The 19,930-nt window shown below is 42.0% G+C and overlaps 1 protein-coding gene and 1 long non-coding RNA gene across 2 annotated transcripts in view; one reads left to right on the plus strand and one right to left on the minus strand.

Annotated features, from left to right (window-relative positions):
- Window positions 1–19,930, plus strand: part of LOC110835426 (uncharacterized) — a 93,809-nt gene that overhangs the window by 45,739 nt on the left and 28,140 nt on the right. The gene's annotated exons all lie outside the window — the stretch shown is intronic.
- Window positions 2,836–19,930, minus strand: part of LOC147873623 (uncharacterized) — a 180,779-nt gene continuing 163,684 nt past the window's right edge. The window contains exon 4 of the long non-coding RNA XR_015535449.1: window positions 2,836–8,506. This is a non-coding gene — a long non-coding RNA (uncharacterized LOC147873623). The remainder of the gene's footprint in view (window positions 8,507–19,930) is intronic.

Raw genomic sequence — 19,930 nt, forward strand, 5'->3', positions numbered from 1 at the left:
TCCAATTTTTCAACACGCTTTAGCACGAATTCGTAATAAAATATCAGTTAGTGCCCTAGGTTAGGTTAGGTAAGGCACTGGGTTATACTAGTTATGCTATGTGCTGGACGACCAGGGGTAGACATTTTTCTCATCGCCAGAGTGTCCAGGTAAACTCTGGGTCCCATCCATCGATTGTTGCCCGATATATACCGGGACTTGTAAAAAAGACTTGACGTTGACTCCTCATATTTATCTACTGCCGATGTCGCAAATGCGTGGAATTATACTCCACTCCCCCATACGTCTTGAGGCGTTGTGTTCAAATGAGCTTTGCCTTTTACGTCGATTCTTCCAGACCTGTGTTCGTCCATTGTGTTTGCTGTTGCGAACTGAAGCTAAAGAGAGAACAGATTCGATCCAAGGACTTTTGGTAAAACCGACCTGTCTGTCAGTGAGCTGAACACAGACAAAGCACCTGTTGCCGGCATGAGAGTCTGGATTCATGTTTTCTGCTGAATGCTATTTTTCCTGGTAACTTCAATGCGCCGCGAACTTCCTTGTATGAACCTGCAGGTGACATCATGGTCCAGAGGACCGAATGTACACTCACGACATAAAATCTAGACCCAGTAACAGACGCTGTTCAGATTCTTGTAACTTCTGATAAAAATATATTTCTGTCTTCTGGGTTGTTGCGCCTTGTAGTCTGGTAGAAGTTTGCCGACGTTTCAGATGTGCTTACCGCCTCAATTCCTCTTATTCTCTCATTGCATTCTTTTTAATTTTTCCGTTTTTCCTTCCCCTGTCTGCCCTCCGCGGACGGATATAAATAAAACCTTTCGTGGTGTGAGGCCTAAGAAAACTGAAACGCTGTAGTTCGGAACTTGGAATGTATCAGCGCCTATTAACTCGTGATTGCTGTGGTCTTGAAGGCAAATGTTATTAATAAATTTTCACGAAGATCTCCAGGTGTTACATCATTACAGGTTAACTGCATTAGTCACAGCGTATCTTGCTGTGGCATTGACGAAGGGCGGGTCCAACAGTTCTGACTAAGCGCTACAATTAACAGTTCGAATTTAGAGAAAGTTACGCTGCCCTTATGTCAAGGGGGGGGGGGGGGTGAAGGTATACATCCAGGTAAATTGGGTGTGGGTGATCAGTTTCGCACTCCGGCCGCTTTAACCCCGAGGAAAAGGAGCTCGGATACTCGGCACGCGGAGAGTACGTTTAAAGTCATTTGTTTAACGACGCCTAGGCACATACATAGGTTGTATTGAAGAAGAATGGCTAACCTCTGGATGACGAATTTGTAAGCGATTGGAAGGAAGCCGTCGTGACCTACATGAAGGTGCTGTTGACCCATAGGTCTGAAGGACTTCGGGCTCTTATTAATACGAAATAGGAGTCATAACAACTTAAAAGGACGTTTCGGTTACATCTTCGCAGAAACTGAACACAGATTAAGTCCTTAAGCAGTAATTTTACAGAGATATTTTAAGAATGGATGTGTAGCACGCGGGACAGAATGAAAAATGTCTGCACAGTTTTAGTTTGAAAACCTCATGTGAAGATCTAGGCGTATATTGGAGGATAATATTAAAATGGATCTTAAGGAATTACGATATGAGGCTGTGGACTGAATTCTACTGGCTCAGATCAGGATGTTGTGACTGACTCTTCTGGTAAGAGTAATTGAACCGTCGGATTCCATAAGAGACGGCAATTTGTTGACCAGCTGAATATCTAAGACTTTTTTCTTTCGAGAAGTCAGTGTACGTGCGCCGCTCTTGAGCTGAGGCGTCTGCTTGCGTGCTGCCGATGCGTGGAAGGGGTGGGAACTAAGCTGCACTTACTCTGGCTCGGGAACTCACCTTGAGCCGAATTCGTCAGTTGTTTCCTCGCGGGACGTTCTGCTTTCGTTTCGCTCTCGACGGCAGCGCGTAATTGGCCCCCTCCATCCTACGCACGAGATAACTCGCTTAAAAGCAATGGCCGTTCTCGATTCGTTTGGTGATTGGGGACATGCAATGGCAGAGGGCCTTCGGACAGCCTAAAATGATTTTAAAACAAGAATTTTAAATGTATGTCTTATGTGTCCCATCCTCCGTTATGTGGTCAATATAATGGCATTTTGACGTATTTACGTCTATATTTTGGGGTCAGTGTCATTCGGCAAAAAGTGGAACGAAAAAGTGTAACTGCATTGTTATGTTACCTAAGAACATCTATTTACTCGGCACTTTTGTTAACTAGGAAACGTCATCTGTTTACTCGGCATTGTTGTTACCTATAAAACATTTCATTACATTACCTTACCTTACATTACATTACCTTACCTTACATTACCTTACCTTACATTACATTACATTACCTTACATTACTTTACCTTACATTACAATACATTACAATACATTACCTTACATTACATTACCTTACATTACATTAGCTTACCTTACATTACCTTACATTACATTACATTACCTTACCTTACATTACCTTACATTACATTACATTACCTTACATTACATTACCTTACATTACATTACCTTACCTTACCTTACCTTACCTTACATTACATTACCTTACATTACATTACCTTACATTACCTTACATTACATTACCTTACCTTACATTACAATACCTTACCTTACCTTACATTACAATACATTACATTTCATTACATTCAGCTACCACAGACCCATCTTAAGCGTTACTAATTCAAGTTAAATAAACAATGTCTTAATCAAACTTATCTCAAATGTAAACCATTTATGAAGGAAATATTTAGAATAAAGCCAATATATAATTATCGCTTTTTATAAACTTATTTATTTTATTTTATTTGACTGCAAATGGGTTTTTACCCGGTGGCAGTGGTCCTACAATAAGACACAACAAAACATAAGACAACAAAAACAATAAGAAACAACAGAACAATGAGACAGAACAAAACAATAAGACACAAAAATCATAAGACAACAAAAACAATAAGAAACAAGAGAACAATGAAACAGAACAAAACAATAACACAAAAAACATAAGACAACACAAACAATAACAATAAGAAACAACAGAACAATGAGACACAACAAAACAGTAAGACAAAAAGACATAAGACACAACAAAACAATAAGACAACAAAACAATGAGACACAAAAAACATAAGGCACAACAAGAACAATAAGACATATAGACGTATTTACGTCAAATTCTCCGGAACCGTGGTTCCACTGTCACTTTTTGACTAGTCCTTTAAAGCACATTGGTAACTACATGTACCACCTGCTTGAGCATTCAGTAATTCTATACTTTACGTGTATACTCCTCAGAATAAACGCCATTAATAAATTGATCTTTGTAATAGAGATTCGTTTTATCTCGTGGTAGAATCGGTTTTCTTTAAACAACATGCCTTTCGCGCTTGAAAGAGTGAGAATGTGTGATTTTTATCAAAATATTACGAAACTGCGAAAGTGATTCAGTTCGCACAAGAATGCGCCTGCCTCGTATGCAATGTATGCTACACTGAAAGTCACTTCTTTATTCGCGGCGGTAGCCAGTTGCATCATTAGACGAATTTAACGCAGCCCTGCTTCAAATACCTCGTTCGTAAGGTTGAAATCAGTCTTTCACTGTGAGGATGTCTGTCTGCTCTTCGGCCATTACCCGGTGATTGATGGCTTTCCGTCTCTTGCCTGCATCATCAGCGCAGTCTGGTGGCACCTACTGCGCCGGTCTTAACTTCATCAAGTCCTCACACTTTTCCCTCTCACGTTATTTTGGCCTTCCTCTTAACTTTTCCTCTTTCCCTACTTCTCCACTTTATCCGTTTTCTCATCAACCACGTTCTTCGTCATGTTCTGCTGTTTCTCCTTATTTCTTGCTTTCCTTTTACTTCCAAGTTTCGTTTTCTTCCTCCGCCCATTCTTATTCACTCATCTTTGCATTGTTATCTCTTATTCCCTTATTCTTTACATTCTCCTCCTTGATTTTCTTCCCTTCGTCTTTACTTCATTCCTCTCATCCACCTCATACGTTTTATTGTAGTCTGTTCCTCTGTTGCTTCATTGGGTCCCTTCCTCATCTCTTCCTCTTCTGGGACATTGTGACGTGAGGAACAGAAATCTTACTATGCTCTTGTTCTCTTAACTTTTCTCCCTTCTTCACGGCTTGTGGCCAATTAGTGGCGCCCTCCACAGTCCCTTATTCTAGCAGACATCACCCAGAGTCATCTCTGGCATCAGCGTTACGTGGCACTGGACAGAGCCGAGCTTGTGACTGACAGGTCTTGGTGTCGATGTCGGTCTTCTGGGTTACATCGCCTCGCGGGCCGGTGTCCACATGCAGGTCCATACGGAGTTAGAACCCAAAAGAACAACATCGACATCTTCAACGCTGTCAGAACTTCAGAGAGATTCAGAAAACAATCCCAGAAGTGTAGCAGAAAAAAATAGCAACGCCCTTGTCGGGATTCGAAACCCTGACATCAATTAGAAGCTCGTAATTGTATCGTTTAGGTGAATGAAGCAGAAGGAATATAATGTAAAGGACAAAATACGTAGATGAGGAATGGGAATACAGTGTATGAGAACGAAATGACGTGGGAATGATAGGATGATGAAGAAAACAGTGGGGTTTAAGACAGCTGATTGCAAAGAAAGGAATAGTAGGTGAAACAATTGAAGAAGGAAGGAGTACAATTACGAGAAGAAAAATTTGAGAGGGGTAACTGCAGTGCCCACGACACGAGAAACAAACGAGTGTGGAGTGGCACATGGATTCTGTGTATGACTAATGAGTGGCGTTGTGAATGCGAATCGGCCGTCATACGACGGTACGTGACGTCCGCCCGGTGGCCGAGGTCTTTGCATCAAGACCGTCTTACCTTGTCCGCGAGAATGGCCCAGTCTTCTCGGCTATTTTGCAGTGCCAAATTTTCGAACACTCTGTAGCCGTCATGGGACCTGCTGTTCGTCTGTTACGTTCCGCCTTGTAGTCTGGTGCATACTGACTGTCGCCATCATCAGGGCGATATAATTTCTTACTATTATTATTATAAATCTAATTTATTAATCATTCATCTTGTCAGTAAACATAGATAAATTTGTCTCTTGTCTCTGACAGGATTGTCTGTTCCATAATCAGATTTCGGCAGTGTTTTGTTTGGCATGCAGGGTCGTAGTTAAGAGGTGAGTAATTGAAATGTTTACAACAGTTAAGAATTTTTTTTCCACTGCATCAAGTTAGAAGGCAAGTTGCATCCATATGCCTTAGCATTCAGTGAGAAAACATCTCATTAAAAAACAACGCGGTTCAGACCGGTCTAGGCGCTCTGGAAGTATATAATGACTGTGCTGATATACACATAAGCCACTGTTGCCCTGGAGACGACTCAATTAATGGCCACGACAGTGAGCTTTGGGCGTGGAAAATGTAGCAAGGCGGGGCGTGGACAGATTAACATACACTGGAGACACTCACACATTTCTCAGACTGAGCCTAAAATTTGATATTATTTATACAATGACTCCCCTTATTTATTTTTGTTTTATTATGCTCCGAGTTGTGATAGTGCTTTAATAGCGAAGTCACTACTGCTTTGTATTTGTGAGGTCCCGTGTTCAAGTCTCGACCCGCTAACCGGCTGTCTTGACTGAGTTTTATCGTAGATTTCCTTAGTCACTTCAGGTCAGGATTAGAACATTAAATTAGGCCACGACTGCTTCTTTATTCCACCCTTTCCTGTTAAATACTTAATCGATATTTTATCATTCGACTGAATATAGTCTGAGCTGTAGACACGGTTGTTAAGAACCGTAAATTTATTTAGTAGCGGAGTGAATTTCTTCAAACACGCACTCAACGAAACAGAAGCTTCGTGCTACAAGAACGTTTGAAATAATTCTGAACGGAAATATGATAAGAGAGATACGTCTCCGAAATACGTCGGTAGCAACGACCTTCCAGGATCCCGGAGTAAAGCTACAGGATATTCGGGACATCAAGTGAATCGACGATGGCAAAACGACGCCCAGCGTCGCGAGGTAGTTAAATCATCTTGACACGTATCCGACTGAACACTCACATACATTGAATAAATGCAGCGAGGTGTGTGAGATGTGTCGCTCTTCATGTTCATACGGTTACAGCAGGTGAAATTATACATATTTTTATTGTTAGCTCTATTTATTAACATTCCAAGAATCACTTACGCCATTAAAACGAAGTGGAGACAAAAGAACGCTGGACTGCTAACGAAGCGCGCGTAGGCAATGGGAGATAAGTTCGTTAAACTGTAAGTGCGTGTACACTACTACGCGACGCGAAAAAGTTTGTCACGTGTTATGTCAAATGCAGTTGTTTGAATGCGGTTCCCCCCCACCCCCAGAATCTTTTGTCTCGTAACCCCCTTCAGATGTGTCTTGTCTTCTGACATGTTGACGACGAGAGACATCGTCCTGGTGATGGAAGTGCGTATTTAAATTGTTATGGATTGGTACACCTGTTTAAGGACAGAGACAACTTTGAATTCGCCTTTTACCTGATCGAGTTAAATCCTGTCAATTACACATGCCACTCATGTGAAATAGAATTAGTGACTATTTTGTCGCTGTGTTTACTTTGCTGTCATAGTGTCACGTTGAAATACTTCGCAGCAGGCCTTACATCAAGCATGTCAAACCCGCGGGCCGCATGCGGCCCACAACGAATATTTTTGCGGCCCGGCATGTAAGAAACGTTTTAATAAAAATTTCGTAACTTAATTTGAAGGCAAAATTCAGTGAAGTTGGCGTGCCTGGATTTTACAAATATTTACCTGCCAGGTTTGAAAATACTCGAAAATTCGCATATGAAATTATTTCCATGTTTGGAAGTACTTATCGGTGTGAGCAGTTATTTACAATTATGAAAGGAAATAAGTCTCCTGTCAGATCCAGAATTACTAACATTCACCTTGGGTCAGTTTTGAAAATAATCACTGCGAACAAGATTTCCCCCGAAGTAGGAACGATAGTAGCAGAGAAGAGATGCCAAGTGTCAGGAAGAAAACATTAATTTTATCGTTGTTCTTGTTCTTTTTTTTATACTATACTTTTCGAAATAAACCTACGTTTCTATGAAAACTGAAGTTGTTGTTGTTGTTGTTTTTTTTTTTTTTTGCGTCCCACATAAACTTAAACCTTGTTTATTTGGCCCGTGTTAGCCTTAGAGTTTGACATGCTTGCCTTACATTATCATTCTAATTCGCAAACGACTTGTCGTGAGATAGATGAGGGCATGACTCACTTAGAGCGAACTGCAGACAGGTACGTGACAAGCAGACGGACGCCTGGAATAGAAGGACCTCCCTCCCTGATCTCACATAGGCACAAAGTTTGGGTCCTCATGAATAGGAAGGTACCTACCCTCAAAATCCTAGCCCTATTCTTTAATTAGTATCTTTTGTTACTTAATATATTTTGCCCTTCCATTTTTTCGAGCATTAGAAACACTATTCTTTCTCAATGTGAACATCCCGTCTCCCGTTTGAACAACCAGAGACATCTGTCTGTGAAACTACATCAAAACCTTGTCCGAGTAGTCCTTCTGCTTCTGTTACAATTTGCCAATGTCCGTGTAGCGGGACAGCCTAACTTTTTTGTGTGCGTGGCCCTTAATGAATCAGACTATTTGAGACAGGGAGTATACGGCCCGTCGATGAGTCATCCGCTGTGGATCTGACAGGTTCCGTGGCACCAAGCGCCTACGAAATGACATCCACTCCGACTGATTAGCATTCGGTCCTCACAGTGCGTTAAGATGAAACGGACGACTTCCGTTCACCCTCACATCGCTAGAGGCCGTATCGATATCGTAGTCTTTTGAAGCACGGTGGTAACTAGACTTACCAGCTGCTTTAACGTTCACTAACTCTGCACCCCACCCCCCACCCCACAGAATGTATTTATGACTTTCGTGTGATTCTCACTGTAAACAGCGTTCATTTCCCTAAAAGCGTTAATCGTATGGTCTTTTTAATGGTGAAGTGTGGTGTTTTCTTCGCGGTACGGACTGAATTCTTAAATATGATTTACATGAGCTTCGTGCTCCATCCAAGGCTGACGTGAACGACCAGCAGTTTAGTGGGCCCCAGTATCACCGAAGCTGTTTCCTCGCACGTTGCCCACGACAGGAAGTTGTCTGTAATACGCACGTTTGATATGCTATTCTTCTACTGACGAATATGGAAATGCGGCACATACGCCAATGGAGTTCAAGAGTCTTTCTTGTAGGGTCAACAGACACGCACTCACTGGGTGACTCAGGTCGTCCATTGTGCTCTGCAAGGCTGCAGCGGTGAGAACGTCACCCACCTCACCGTGCGTATGGCTGTATCAATATTATGTCGGGCATTGTCCATTGTCTCAGGCATATATGATTGCACGACGTTTCGGGCGTTGACTCCGCTAAATAGGTGTTCTGTTGCTGCTGTTCAACTCTTTCTTCTTAGTGGTTAAATGTTCTGGCCAAACCCGGGTCCCTTCAAATAGAAATAAAGTGATGCGTTGTAATGTAACATAATGTATGACTCCTGTAGTGTGCTTAGTTTTTAAGAAAGAAAAGTTACAGTGGAACCATGGTCACGTCTATACGGAAAGGAAGTTTATATATTGGCTTTATTCTAAATATTTCCTTTATACATGCTTTACAAGTGAGTAAAGTTTGATTAAGACATTGCTTATTTAACTTGAATTAGTTACGCTTAAGATGGGTCTGTGGTAGCTGAATGTAATGTAATGTAATGTTTTATAGGTAACAACAATGCCGAGTAAACAGATGACGTTTCCTAGGTACACTTGTTACACTTTTTCGTTTCCCTTTTTCGTTACACTTTTTTGCCGAATGACCCTTCCTTATAGACGTATTTACGTCAAAATATCATATATTGTAAACTTGAATATCTTTTGTAAAAAAATTATTTCACAGTAGATTTTTTACACTTTTATTGTTATTACGGGGGATGAGAAATGAGTAAAGAATTTGGTTGGAAACTTGAAGGGAAGACAGCAGGTGAGAATAATGTAATATAATGCGTTGGATGCTATGGATTTGATTCGCCTATCTTAGAATAAAGATCTGTGGTGGGCTCACGATAATGAATCTTCGTGTTCCATGAAAAGTGGGCAATGTGATGACCAGCTGACTGACTATAAGTTCTGAAGGAGGATTCTACTCCATGGGCTTAAACAGGTAAAGTAACTGCTTGTGAACATGTGCGATGTTCGAACACCCTCGGAAAAGACATGACAGTAACAGTGAATTACGTTCTTCGAGTAGTGTTCTTAGTGTCATTGATGCCTGCGGTAAAATTTGGAAGTTAGTTTTGTAAATAGTATAAATATATACTTTTACGACGTGTTAAACTTGTCTTTGACATTAGTTTATTTACTGCCTGCTACTGTATGCGCGACGCTGTGTGCCCATCCCCGTGATCTGTCGTGCTACATCCCTCCATCCGGTGCATTGTCTTGCCAGCAGAAGATCTGACCTGCACGTGGAATCAGCCCATGGCCAACAAGCTCTTTGTTTCTTTCTTTATGTGTAAATGACACGATAACACTTAGCTGGGCGGTACGGTCCTTTGTGCGTCCGTGTGGCACGGCTGTACGTCTTATTACTGTGACTGTGAACTGTATCATTCTTCTTTGGGGCTCTAAAAGACGTAATTCGATTGTTCGCAGCGAAAATCCGTACTTTAATTTGTTCTTGTCTCAAAACAGGGCACAGACGAACAACGTACATGACAAAATAACAGGGGACCAGAGAAAACGTACTCTTTACCGAATATCATCGGAGTAGTGAAATCTAATGGAATTAGATGGACGGGACATTTAAAACGCCTGAGAGATAAGAAATGCAAACAGAATTTTGGAAGATTCTATGAAGGGCAGATGGTGTTTGGAATACCTACGAGTAGGTGGTAGTATTAAAATGAAAATTAGCAAAATAGGGTGGGAGAGTGTGACTCAGTATAGGGTCTAATGGCAGGCTGCTTTGAACACGGTAATGAAACTTTGGTATCCATATGTAAAGAGGGGTATTTTCATACTTTGTAATAGTTGGTGCCCCCAGATTTTCAAGAGCAAAGTATTTGAAGGACGTCCAGCAGATAGAAATTTCTTAGAATTAACAATTGGATTAGTAATTCTGTTGAACATCATCTCATTTAAAACATAATGAAAGTCACCGGTGCCATAAGATTGTTATTAATAATAACATTATTATTGACACACGGACGTGAGGCTTAAAAGCTCAACTATTACTTACTATTGAGACAGTAATTCAAAGCACAGCTTTCACTTGTTGAAAGATAATGCTTTAACGCCAATTAATAATCATCAAAATGTGATCATCACATTGTAGGTAAACGTAATTGTTACATTACTGACTTCAAGACTATCTGACTAATGAATCCTGTTGTTATAATCTTTATGTCAATGAGATTATTTCAGTGAGAAAGAGTACGTTGCTGCTCAACACGTCATTAAGTAGGCTTTGATGTTCTCACGGCGGTGAGTCCGAAGATGGTAGTCTTTTGGGTTGTAGCGCCATGTTGTCCAACACCAGGGCGACGAACGCAAGGTCCTCTGAAACGTCGGTAATTTTCTTTCTGTCTACGCGGTGCTAGAATTCGAAATACAGCCAACCATCTTCAGCACATTCATAGTTAATCATCAGCGCAGGGGAAGAACCAGCTAAAGACAATTGAAATGCGAGAATTCTACCCCTTGATTCTACACACGTAGAGACATTGATATTTATTTCTGCATTAAAGCGAAGAAACCATTCTTCAATTTGAATGTAGCGTCCTTCCAGTTCGGTTATTCTCCTCAAGTTCCTCTCTGTTGTTCTTGATGCAGACGACGATAATTCTGAATGTGACACGCGCAAAGAGGAAGAGATATAAAAAGTTTACTGTGCCCCTGTCTTCGTTAAAATGTGTGTCCATCATACTGCCCATTGTCGACCGTCAGAACTGTAGAATGCCTCGAGCATACAAAGAGTTGCCACGGTAGCAGCTGCAGCACCACGTGCGTTGCCATGGTAAAAGCGCCAGCTGACGTTACCGGCCGGCCGCCCCATCTCGTCTTCAAGCCATCTTTAAAAAGCACGAGATATAAAACTATCTAAAACTCTACTTATAATGGGAAAAGGTGTAGTTACCCCGACGCTGAAGCACCAGTGATAATGATCTGCCATTCCAACCTCGACACGAAGGAATATGGGATGGTGGAACGAGTGTCATAGACGGGTTGTTGAGAAGCTAACAGTTACTCAGTGAGTCAAGAAAAGAGTCTCCTGTTATGGAATTAGAAGTTTCTTTACCGTGTTAAAACAACAGTCTGCCAGTGGTCCCTATAAATCACATGAATTCAATCGACACCTTTCGTAGGACCCATTTTAATATCATCTTCCTGGACAATAATTAAAAATGTGTGCAAATTTTAGTTGGAAATCGTGAAGGAAGGAGATCCCATGGAGACCCGAGCGTAGTAACGGGACTGACATTGGAAGCCTGATATGTCTGCGCTAAAAGTGGTTCTTTCTTTAACTGGGATCTAGCGTGAACAGCAAAACCAGTCACAGACAGTAGATCCTCACTTTGACAATGTCGGAGTAAAAATAGAACTAATGACCACAATTATCTCGGGGTAAATAAACCTGCTACTCTGAGAGACTCAGCGCTAGTCCGAGGGCCTCCTCAGGCGACCAGCGTTCATCCAGGTAAGGTCGAATGGAATTGGTTAAGCAGACTCAATACAGAGGGATGACAGGGGAGTATTAACTTTTTTCCTTCATCTTCAGTAAACCACAAATAGTTCTTTAATGTAGACCCATTTCGGGGCCTATGTCTTAAATGAGATAAATGTTAGTGTTTTAAATATTAGCTGAATTTAAACCCCTCCCCAACTATTCCGGAAGCTGATGCCTCGGAAATTTGCACGGCCGCCATGTTTATATAATGGCGGGGCATTGTGTGACCACGATATGTTAAGTAGGATTTGACCGCGGTGAGTCCGAAGATGGATGTCTTCTGGGTTGTGCCTCCGAAACGTTGGGAAACTTCTGCCAGATTACACTGCATTACATTACACCCATAAGGCAGCCATCTTTATAATGCATATTTTTTATATTTGGGGTTTTAACAGCGGTGAGGATGATGATGATGTGGGTTTTCGCGCCGTGTAGCCTAATCGATTGCTTCGGTCGAATAGTCTATGCGGTATCGAATCTCAGAATACCATCACGCGAATTATAAATTTCATGAACCAAATAAAGACACACGTAGATTTGATAACGCCGTGAGCCGTCCCGAGGTTCCTTGCGAACCGCGAGTTGCAAATCATTGATGTATTGTAATTTTCGCATCTGAGTGGGACGTGTACAGTCGCAGTCGCTGGTCACGACACCTTGCAAGCAGGTGGAGGCCATTGCGCTCCGCTGCTGAACGGAGCACGTGCTGCGGTGCAGTGCAGAACCTGGTCGTCTGCCCGGCGTCAGTGCGTGACGCTTCGGTCCGTGTCCTGTTGTTCCTGTGTCCCATTCCGAACTGGGGAGCATTTGAATGAGGACAAGGCTCAAGGACATTAGAAATAAAAACAAAATGTGGATCGGGATAAGAACCACTGGCGAGGTGCTTGTGAACACGGTAAGGAACCTAGGTTCTACTAAACGCGGAGAATTTTACTGCCTGGACTACTACCAGCTTCTTAAGGAGAATTCTGCTTCATGGACTTACTTTCTTATTGTTTGTTCCTTTCTCACTCTGTCTCATCGTCTCTCAATTATCTCTTATCTCATAGCATTATCCTAGTAAATTATCCAAGCGAATCTTTCCGAAGGTAACACAGAATTCTGGACAAAAGTTCACATTATAATGAAAGGTTCTTTGTTATGGACAACCTTGACTTCTTGTTGTTAAATGAGTATCATAACAGTGAGTGTCGTCACATTGTGTTGCCATGCCAACACGTGTTCTAGATATCCATCCTGAGAGTAAAGCCTTCCTCCTACGCCTTGTTGTTGAAACACGCACACACGTCAACATTGCCTCAACTGTGCCTCGTGCCTCGACGTTTACGCACGGTTTGTCCCATAGAGCTCTTGAGAGTACGTAAATAAAGCTGTTTCCGTAATTAATTATGATTACTTTTGAATATGTAACTTGCTTGCGTTAGGCGGAGGTAAGCGGTCAGCTTCCTTCAGTCACCCGAGAAACAATCAACTTTAGATTCCCGCTGGATCGGACACTAGTCCGAACGTTGAAAGATAGATCCTCGATGTCGGAAATCGAACCCAGATCGTCCAGCACGTAGACTAGTCTGTACAATGACTCAGACACCCGCGCTGTTTACCGACTGAATACGTGTTGATAATATTTAAAAAGATCTCAGTGAAACAGGACGTAAAGTGGTGGACTGATTAAAATGGCTCAGAAACACGTAAGAAAGTGAGTTTAATAGCCAGCTCGGGATTGTCCGAGAAACTGAGTGCGTGCTGTTACGAGGAGCAATTGATGAGGCTCGCATGTGACAAGGCTCCGCAGTGCTCAGACGGCTTCATCAATAAGTGTACCGCCCGATCCGAGGACTCTCTTCACATCAAGGAATACCGGAATAGCCGCTCATCTGAATGATATTTGAGGATTCTGCTCGTACCGCAATGAAAACACCACACTTCACCATTACGAAGATCATCGATGTATAAGAAAACAAACGCTGTTTACACAGAGATCGGTTAGTCATATGAACTTGACTAGCCAATAGAATCAATCATATGTCAATATATGCCTACTCCTAGCCAAAATAATGGAACAGTAATATATCTAATTATTTCTACAGTACAGTACAGTGGTCTAGCGGTTAGAACGCTGGCCTTGTACCTGGGGTCTCGGGTTCGATTCCCGGCGGTGCCCGAATTTATAACTTGTGTTGGACAAGGCCGTGGTCTAGGCAACACGGAGTTTTCCTCCGGGGGCTTCCCCGGTTTCTCCGTGGCATCCCAACAATTACTCCATTCACACACAGAAGAAGGCAATGGCAAACCACTTCTGGATCATCTGCCAAGAACGTATATGAAGAGGTCCCTGTCCGAGAAAAGGATGGAAGGATCCTGTTCATATGGACCTGTCGTCAGACAGAACACTAAATAAATAAATAAATAACCAGAGTTTGACGTTTGATTGCTTTGCTGCATTTTTGGTTGCACTCATAGTGGTGTGAAACTTCTCATTAATGCCACTAGATGTCAAAATGCCCTCTTTTTAAAATGATATTGCCATTAGGTAGCCTTTAGATATGGTTCTAACAAGGGGTACTGAAATATTGAAATAACGTAGTACGTTGTTCTGAGTTTAAATGGATGGCAGAAAAGGGTGAAGGAACAAAGGAGGAAAAGGAAACGAAGAGGGAATGGATGGATTGATCAAAGAAATCATTCCCATCAGATTTAAAGATCACTGTTTTCTAGATCGTCACTAGTGTAAAGTCAGACCAGCGACCGCACGCTTTAGGAATCGTTGTCCGGCGTTCTGATGTCTCCGTGTCTTATTCGCTGGATCTACCGCGCAATGCATAAAGACAGCAGCCAGTAGTCATTTGCTAAGGTCTAGAATCCTTTGTTTTCCGCTTGTACGAAATAAACTATGCAGCACATAGGATCGTTTGTCCCAAGTGGCTGCACAATTATTTTGCAACGTGCGCGTTGAAAAAAATGTTTGTGTATTGAAATCAACTTCCGTCAACTTGTAAGAAGAATAGGCGAGTTAATCTTGATCTTGTCTGAGCTCACGTGACCAGGCAAGCGTGAAAAGTGTGAACGCAGTAGCAGATAAAGAAAATTATGGGGTTCTCCACTGGCTGGCGCTCGATGCCTTGAAGACGCCGGCTGGTAACTGTAGTCACTTGAGGCGGATGCTGCTGGGGTCGTCTCGTCACGCGCCCTGCACTGTGGGCTACCTTAACCACTCTTCAGAGATCCAAAAATTCTGACAGCGGGTTCTGTCACCTTGTACTGAACCTGAGGAAGATCAGAATGGGAGATGTGGCCTCCTCATACTGAGATTTCGGGTTCCCACGACGGTGAAGACGTCGATATTAAATTGTAACGCTGAGCCCTGAAGATGTAGGCGGTATGTTCCTTCGAAACGTTGGTGTTTCTATACTTACAAGACAACCCACCAGCATCGATGTTACGAAATGGTGTCTTGACAAATACAAACCAGAAGTTAAATATTCAGCAGTTAAAATGCTGCACAAAACCAGCTTCAGTGACATGATCATGTTGTATGCACCTGGCAGCAATTAAATCCTCTTCAGGTACAAGGTGTACCAAAACAATGGTCTCAGTCTGAGAGTACTGTAATGAGTTACTTCATTTCGACTGTTTTATGCGATTAGTGAAGTTGACAAAGGGCTGTTACCTTGATTCTACATTGTCGTTCATGCAGAGCACCTTCACTTCAGAAGTGTTCCAAGACCTTATCCAGACAAGGGATAAGGTTCATGGTCCAGAGAGGGTCAGGCCATCGTGAGACCTGTACGTGGCTTCTTTATGTGACGTCATCCGCTTGGTTTCTCCGACATAAGATCTATACTCAATTATCATCTCCCCCATTCGTGCTTCATGTCCCACCCACCTCATCCGTATTGATCTGAATTACGTAACAATGTCTGGTGATGAGTAATAATTGTGAAGTATCTCATTGTGAAATTTATTTTCTTAAAAGGAAATAAAAATTGGCCTACATATCAACCGCATCCAATACGTCATTATTTTGGGTCGTACAAAAAAATTGTTTTAGAAAGTTTATATGCTTTTTGCAGTTATTTTACCTGTAAAACTGAAGCACCATAATTAAAGTGCCTATAGTCCGGACAACCTTCTCGAAGGTATCACCACCTTGTCGAAGGCAATCTGCCGGGTGAGGAGGCTTGCGTGCTCAAATGACCCTTAGGGCTATGCCGGCCTGAGCTTCGTTGTTTTAGAAAGTTTATATGCTTTTTGCAGTTATTTTACCTGTAAAACTGAAGCACCATAATTAAAGTGCCTATAGTCCGGACAACCTTCTCGAAGGTATCACCACCTTGTCGAAGGCAATCTGCCGGGTGAGGAGGCTTGCGTGCTCAAATGACCCTTAGGGCTATGCCGGCCTGAGCTTCGGCTCATGGTAGGGTCACCCAAGCCGGACAGGTCTAAGGAGATGCGCTAGACTAAGAGTGATACCCTGGTCCTCCAGGTTGGGGGTTGGGTGTAGGGCTAACAACCTTTCACCTTTAAAAAAAATATGTGTTACGAAAAAATCAACCAAGCCTCGGATCAGGACGGACTCTTTGGCACGACCACGGCAATTGAAAAAGGACATGAGATTTGGTACCTGGAACATTAGGAGCCTCTATAGGGCTGGGGCACTGAAATCAGTGTGTAGGGAATTAGGGAATTATAAGTTAGACTTAGTGGCAGTGCAGGAAGTGCGATGGGAGGGGGAGGGCACGATCCCAGTGGACAATTTTACATTTTTCTATGGAAAGGGGAATGACAATCATCAGCTAGGGACGGGTTTTTTTGTTCATAGCAGAATTAGGGCAGCAGTTAAGAGAGTAGAATTTGTTAGTGACAGGTTGTCTTACGTAATTTTGGAAGGACGTTGGTGCGACATCATTGTCCTTAATGTTCATGCCCCAACTGAAGACAAAAGCGATGATATCAAGGATAGCTTTTATGAAGAATTGGAATCAGTATTTGATACATTTGGCAAGTATCACATGAAAATTCTGCTAGGAGATTTCAATGCAAAAATTGGGAGGGAGGATGTCTTCAAACCCACAATAGGCAGCGAGAGTCTCCATGCACTTAGTAATGATAATGGCGTCAGAGCAGTGACCTTCGCTACGTCAAAAGATTTAATTGTAAAAAGTACAAAATTTCCACACCGTGATGTTCATAAATACACTTGGACTTCCCCAGATGGCAGAACACACAATCAAATAGATCATGTTTTAGTAGATAAGAGAAGGCAGACAAATGTAATTGATGTGAGATCATTCAGAGGAGCAGATTGCGACACTGATCATTATCTGGTGGTAGCAAAAGTGAGGGAGCGGCTTTCAGTAAGTAGACGAACTAAACAAAATTTTGACACAGAAAGATTTGATTTGAAAAAATTAAGTGAGGGAGAGGCAAAGGAACAATATCAAGTTGAAATTTCGAATAGGTTTCAAATTTTAGAGACAAATGAGGATAATGAAAGTGTGGACATCAACAGGGAGTGGGAAAATGTCAGAAACTGCATCAAAATTTCAGCAAAAGAGAAACTAGGATACTACAGGAGAAAGCAAAATAAACCGTGGTTTGATGAAGAATGTTCAAAATTAATAGATCGAAGGAAGCAAACAAAATTTCAATGGTTGCAGAACCCAAACAAAACAAATGCGGATAATCTATGTAACGTGAGACGTGAGGCTAGTAGAACCTTTAGGACTAAGAAAAGGGAATACCTGAAGGGCAAAATTGCTGAACTTGAGACAAATAATAAGGAAAAAAACATCAGAGACCTGTACAGAGGCATTAATAACTTTAAGAAAGGATATCAACCCCAGACTAATTTGGTAAAGGATGATAGTGGCAATTTGCTTGCAGATCCAATAAAAATTGTGAATAGGTGGAAAAATTTCTTTAGCGAGCTCTTAAATGTTCATAATACTGGTGATATTAGACAGATTAAAATGCATACAGCTGAACTGTTGGTGCCAGAACCTAGCTTAGATGAAGTGGAACTAGCCATTGGGAAGTTGAAAAGTTATAAATCTCCAGGAATTGATCAGATTCCGGCCGAATTAATTAAAGCAGGTGGCAAAGGGTTGCATATGAGGATCCATAAGCTTATTCAGTTAATTTGGGATAAGGAAGAGATGCCACATCAATGGAAGGAATCCATAATTATTCCTATTTATAAGAAGGGGGACAAGACTGAGTGTGGTAATTACCGAGGAATATCGCTGCTATCAACCTCATACAAAATTCTATCCAACATTCTTTTGGCAAGATTAACCCCATATGCGAATGAAACTATTGGGGATCATCAGTGTGGGTTCAGACGAAACAGATCAACGATTGATCAGATCTTTTGCATTCGTCAGATACTAGAGAAAAAATGGGAGTTCGGTGGGACTGTACATCAGTTATTTATAGATTTCAAAAAAGCCTATGACTCTGTGAAGAGAGAAGTGCTATATAATATTCTTATTGAATTTGGTATACCAAAGAAGCTAGTGGGTCTAATAAAAATGTGCTTAAATGAAACCTGCAGCAAAATTCGAGTAGGTAAATATGTATCTGAGACATTCCTCATCAAGAACGGTCTAAAACAAGGAGATGCTTTGTCTCCCTTGCTCTTTAACTTTGCGCTAGAATACGCCATCAGGAAGGTCCAAGGTAGGCAGGAGGGTTTGCAATTGAACGGGACACATCAGCTATTGGCATATGCTGATGATGTTAATTTATTGGGGGACGATATAAATACAATAAAGAGGAACGCAGAAGTTTTACTAGAGGCTGGTAGACAAGTGGGGCTGGAAGTAAATTCAGAAAAAACTAAGTACATGTTAGTATCTCGTCATCAGAAGACAGGCGGGCAAAATTATCTTAGGGTAGCTAATAAATCCTTTGAAAGGGTTACAAAGTTCAAATATTTGGGAACAACAATAACAAATCAAAATGATACTTGTGAGGAAGTTAGGAGGAGACTAAATTCCGGAAATGCTTGCTACTTCTCAGTTCAAAATATTTTGTCTTCAAATCTGATTTCTAAGAACCTGAAAATTAAAGTATACAAAACAATAATCTTGCCTGTTGTTTTGTATGGGTGCGAAACATGGTCTCTCACTCAGAGGGAGGAACACAGATTGCAGGTGTTTGAGAATCGGGTGTTGAGGAGGATATTCGGGCCTAAGAGGGAAGACGATGGGGCGTGGAGAAAACTGCACAATGACGAGCTTAAAAATCTGTACTGCTCCCCCAGTATTGTGAGGGTGATTAAGTCGAGAAGAGTGAGATGGGCGGGACATGTAGCGCGCATGGATGGGACAAGAGGTGTGCACCGGGTACTGGTTGGGAAACCTGAAGGGAAGAGACCGCTGGGGAGACCTAGACGAAGATGGGAGGATAATCTCAGGCGGGATCTATCCGAGATAGGAGTTGAAGGAAACTGGATTTTGTTGGCCCAGGACAGGGTCCGGTGGAGGGCTTTGGTTAATTCGGTGATGAACCTTCGGGTTCGGTAAGCCATCTAGTTAGTTAGTTATAGTCCGGACAACGGGAAATTCAAGTGTAGGGTGGTCTCTATTATCATAAAGGCTATACGAATTTGATAAAGTTCCTTCAGTTGATTCAACAGCGGTTGATGGCGAAAATGCTAGTGAACTCCGAGTTTGCTGAATGAGCGTGCTTGTTCTTGAAACCGCTGTGCGGATGGCATTATCGCCAGACGCGCAGACGTGATTTTACACGAACGCCAGCTAATTTAATGGACACTTGTCATCGTGTTTCTCGGGACCGCACACGACCTTGCTCAGACGCTGTAAAACAATGTTCGTGAAACTCTAACACTTCAGTAGGACCAGTTCTGTAAGGCGCATATATTAGCCAAGTTTATACAAGTCTGTGCTCAAGAAATGCGTCATTAATATGCCAGAGCCTAATAAAATCCTAGCAGCTCTGGCCCAGGTTCAGTCAGGCCGCGATCATTTGTCTTGGTAAAATAGTCTCGATGAATAATTCATGCGACCTGTCTCTCTCTCTTCCCGTGGGTTTGTCTTCAAATGAGGTCCATCCATAAATCCAGTACTTCACTCGCCATTCAACCTACTCACCGGCATTAAAGCAACCTTTCGTCTTCACTGCTATG

Source organism: Zootermopsis nevadensis, unplaced genomic scaffold (assembly GCF_977971745.1).
Source record: "Zootermopsis nevadensis isolate Lab colony 2312 unplaced genomic scaffold, Znev_1.0 Znev_ptg000017l, whole genome shotgun sequence".
Lineage (NCBI taxonomy): Eukaryota > Metazoa > Arthropoda > Insecta > Blattodea > Termopsidae > Zootermopsis > Zootermopsis nevadensis.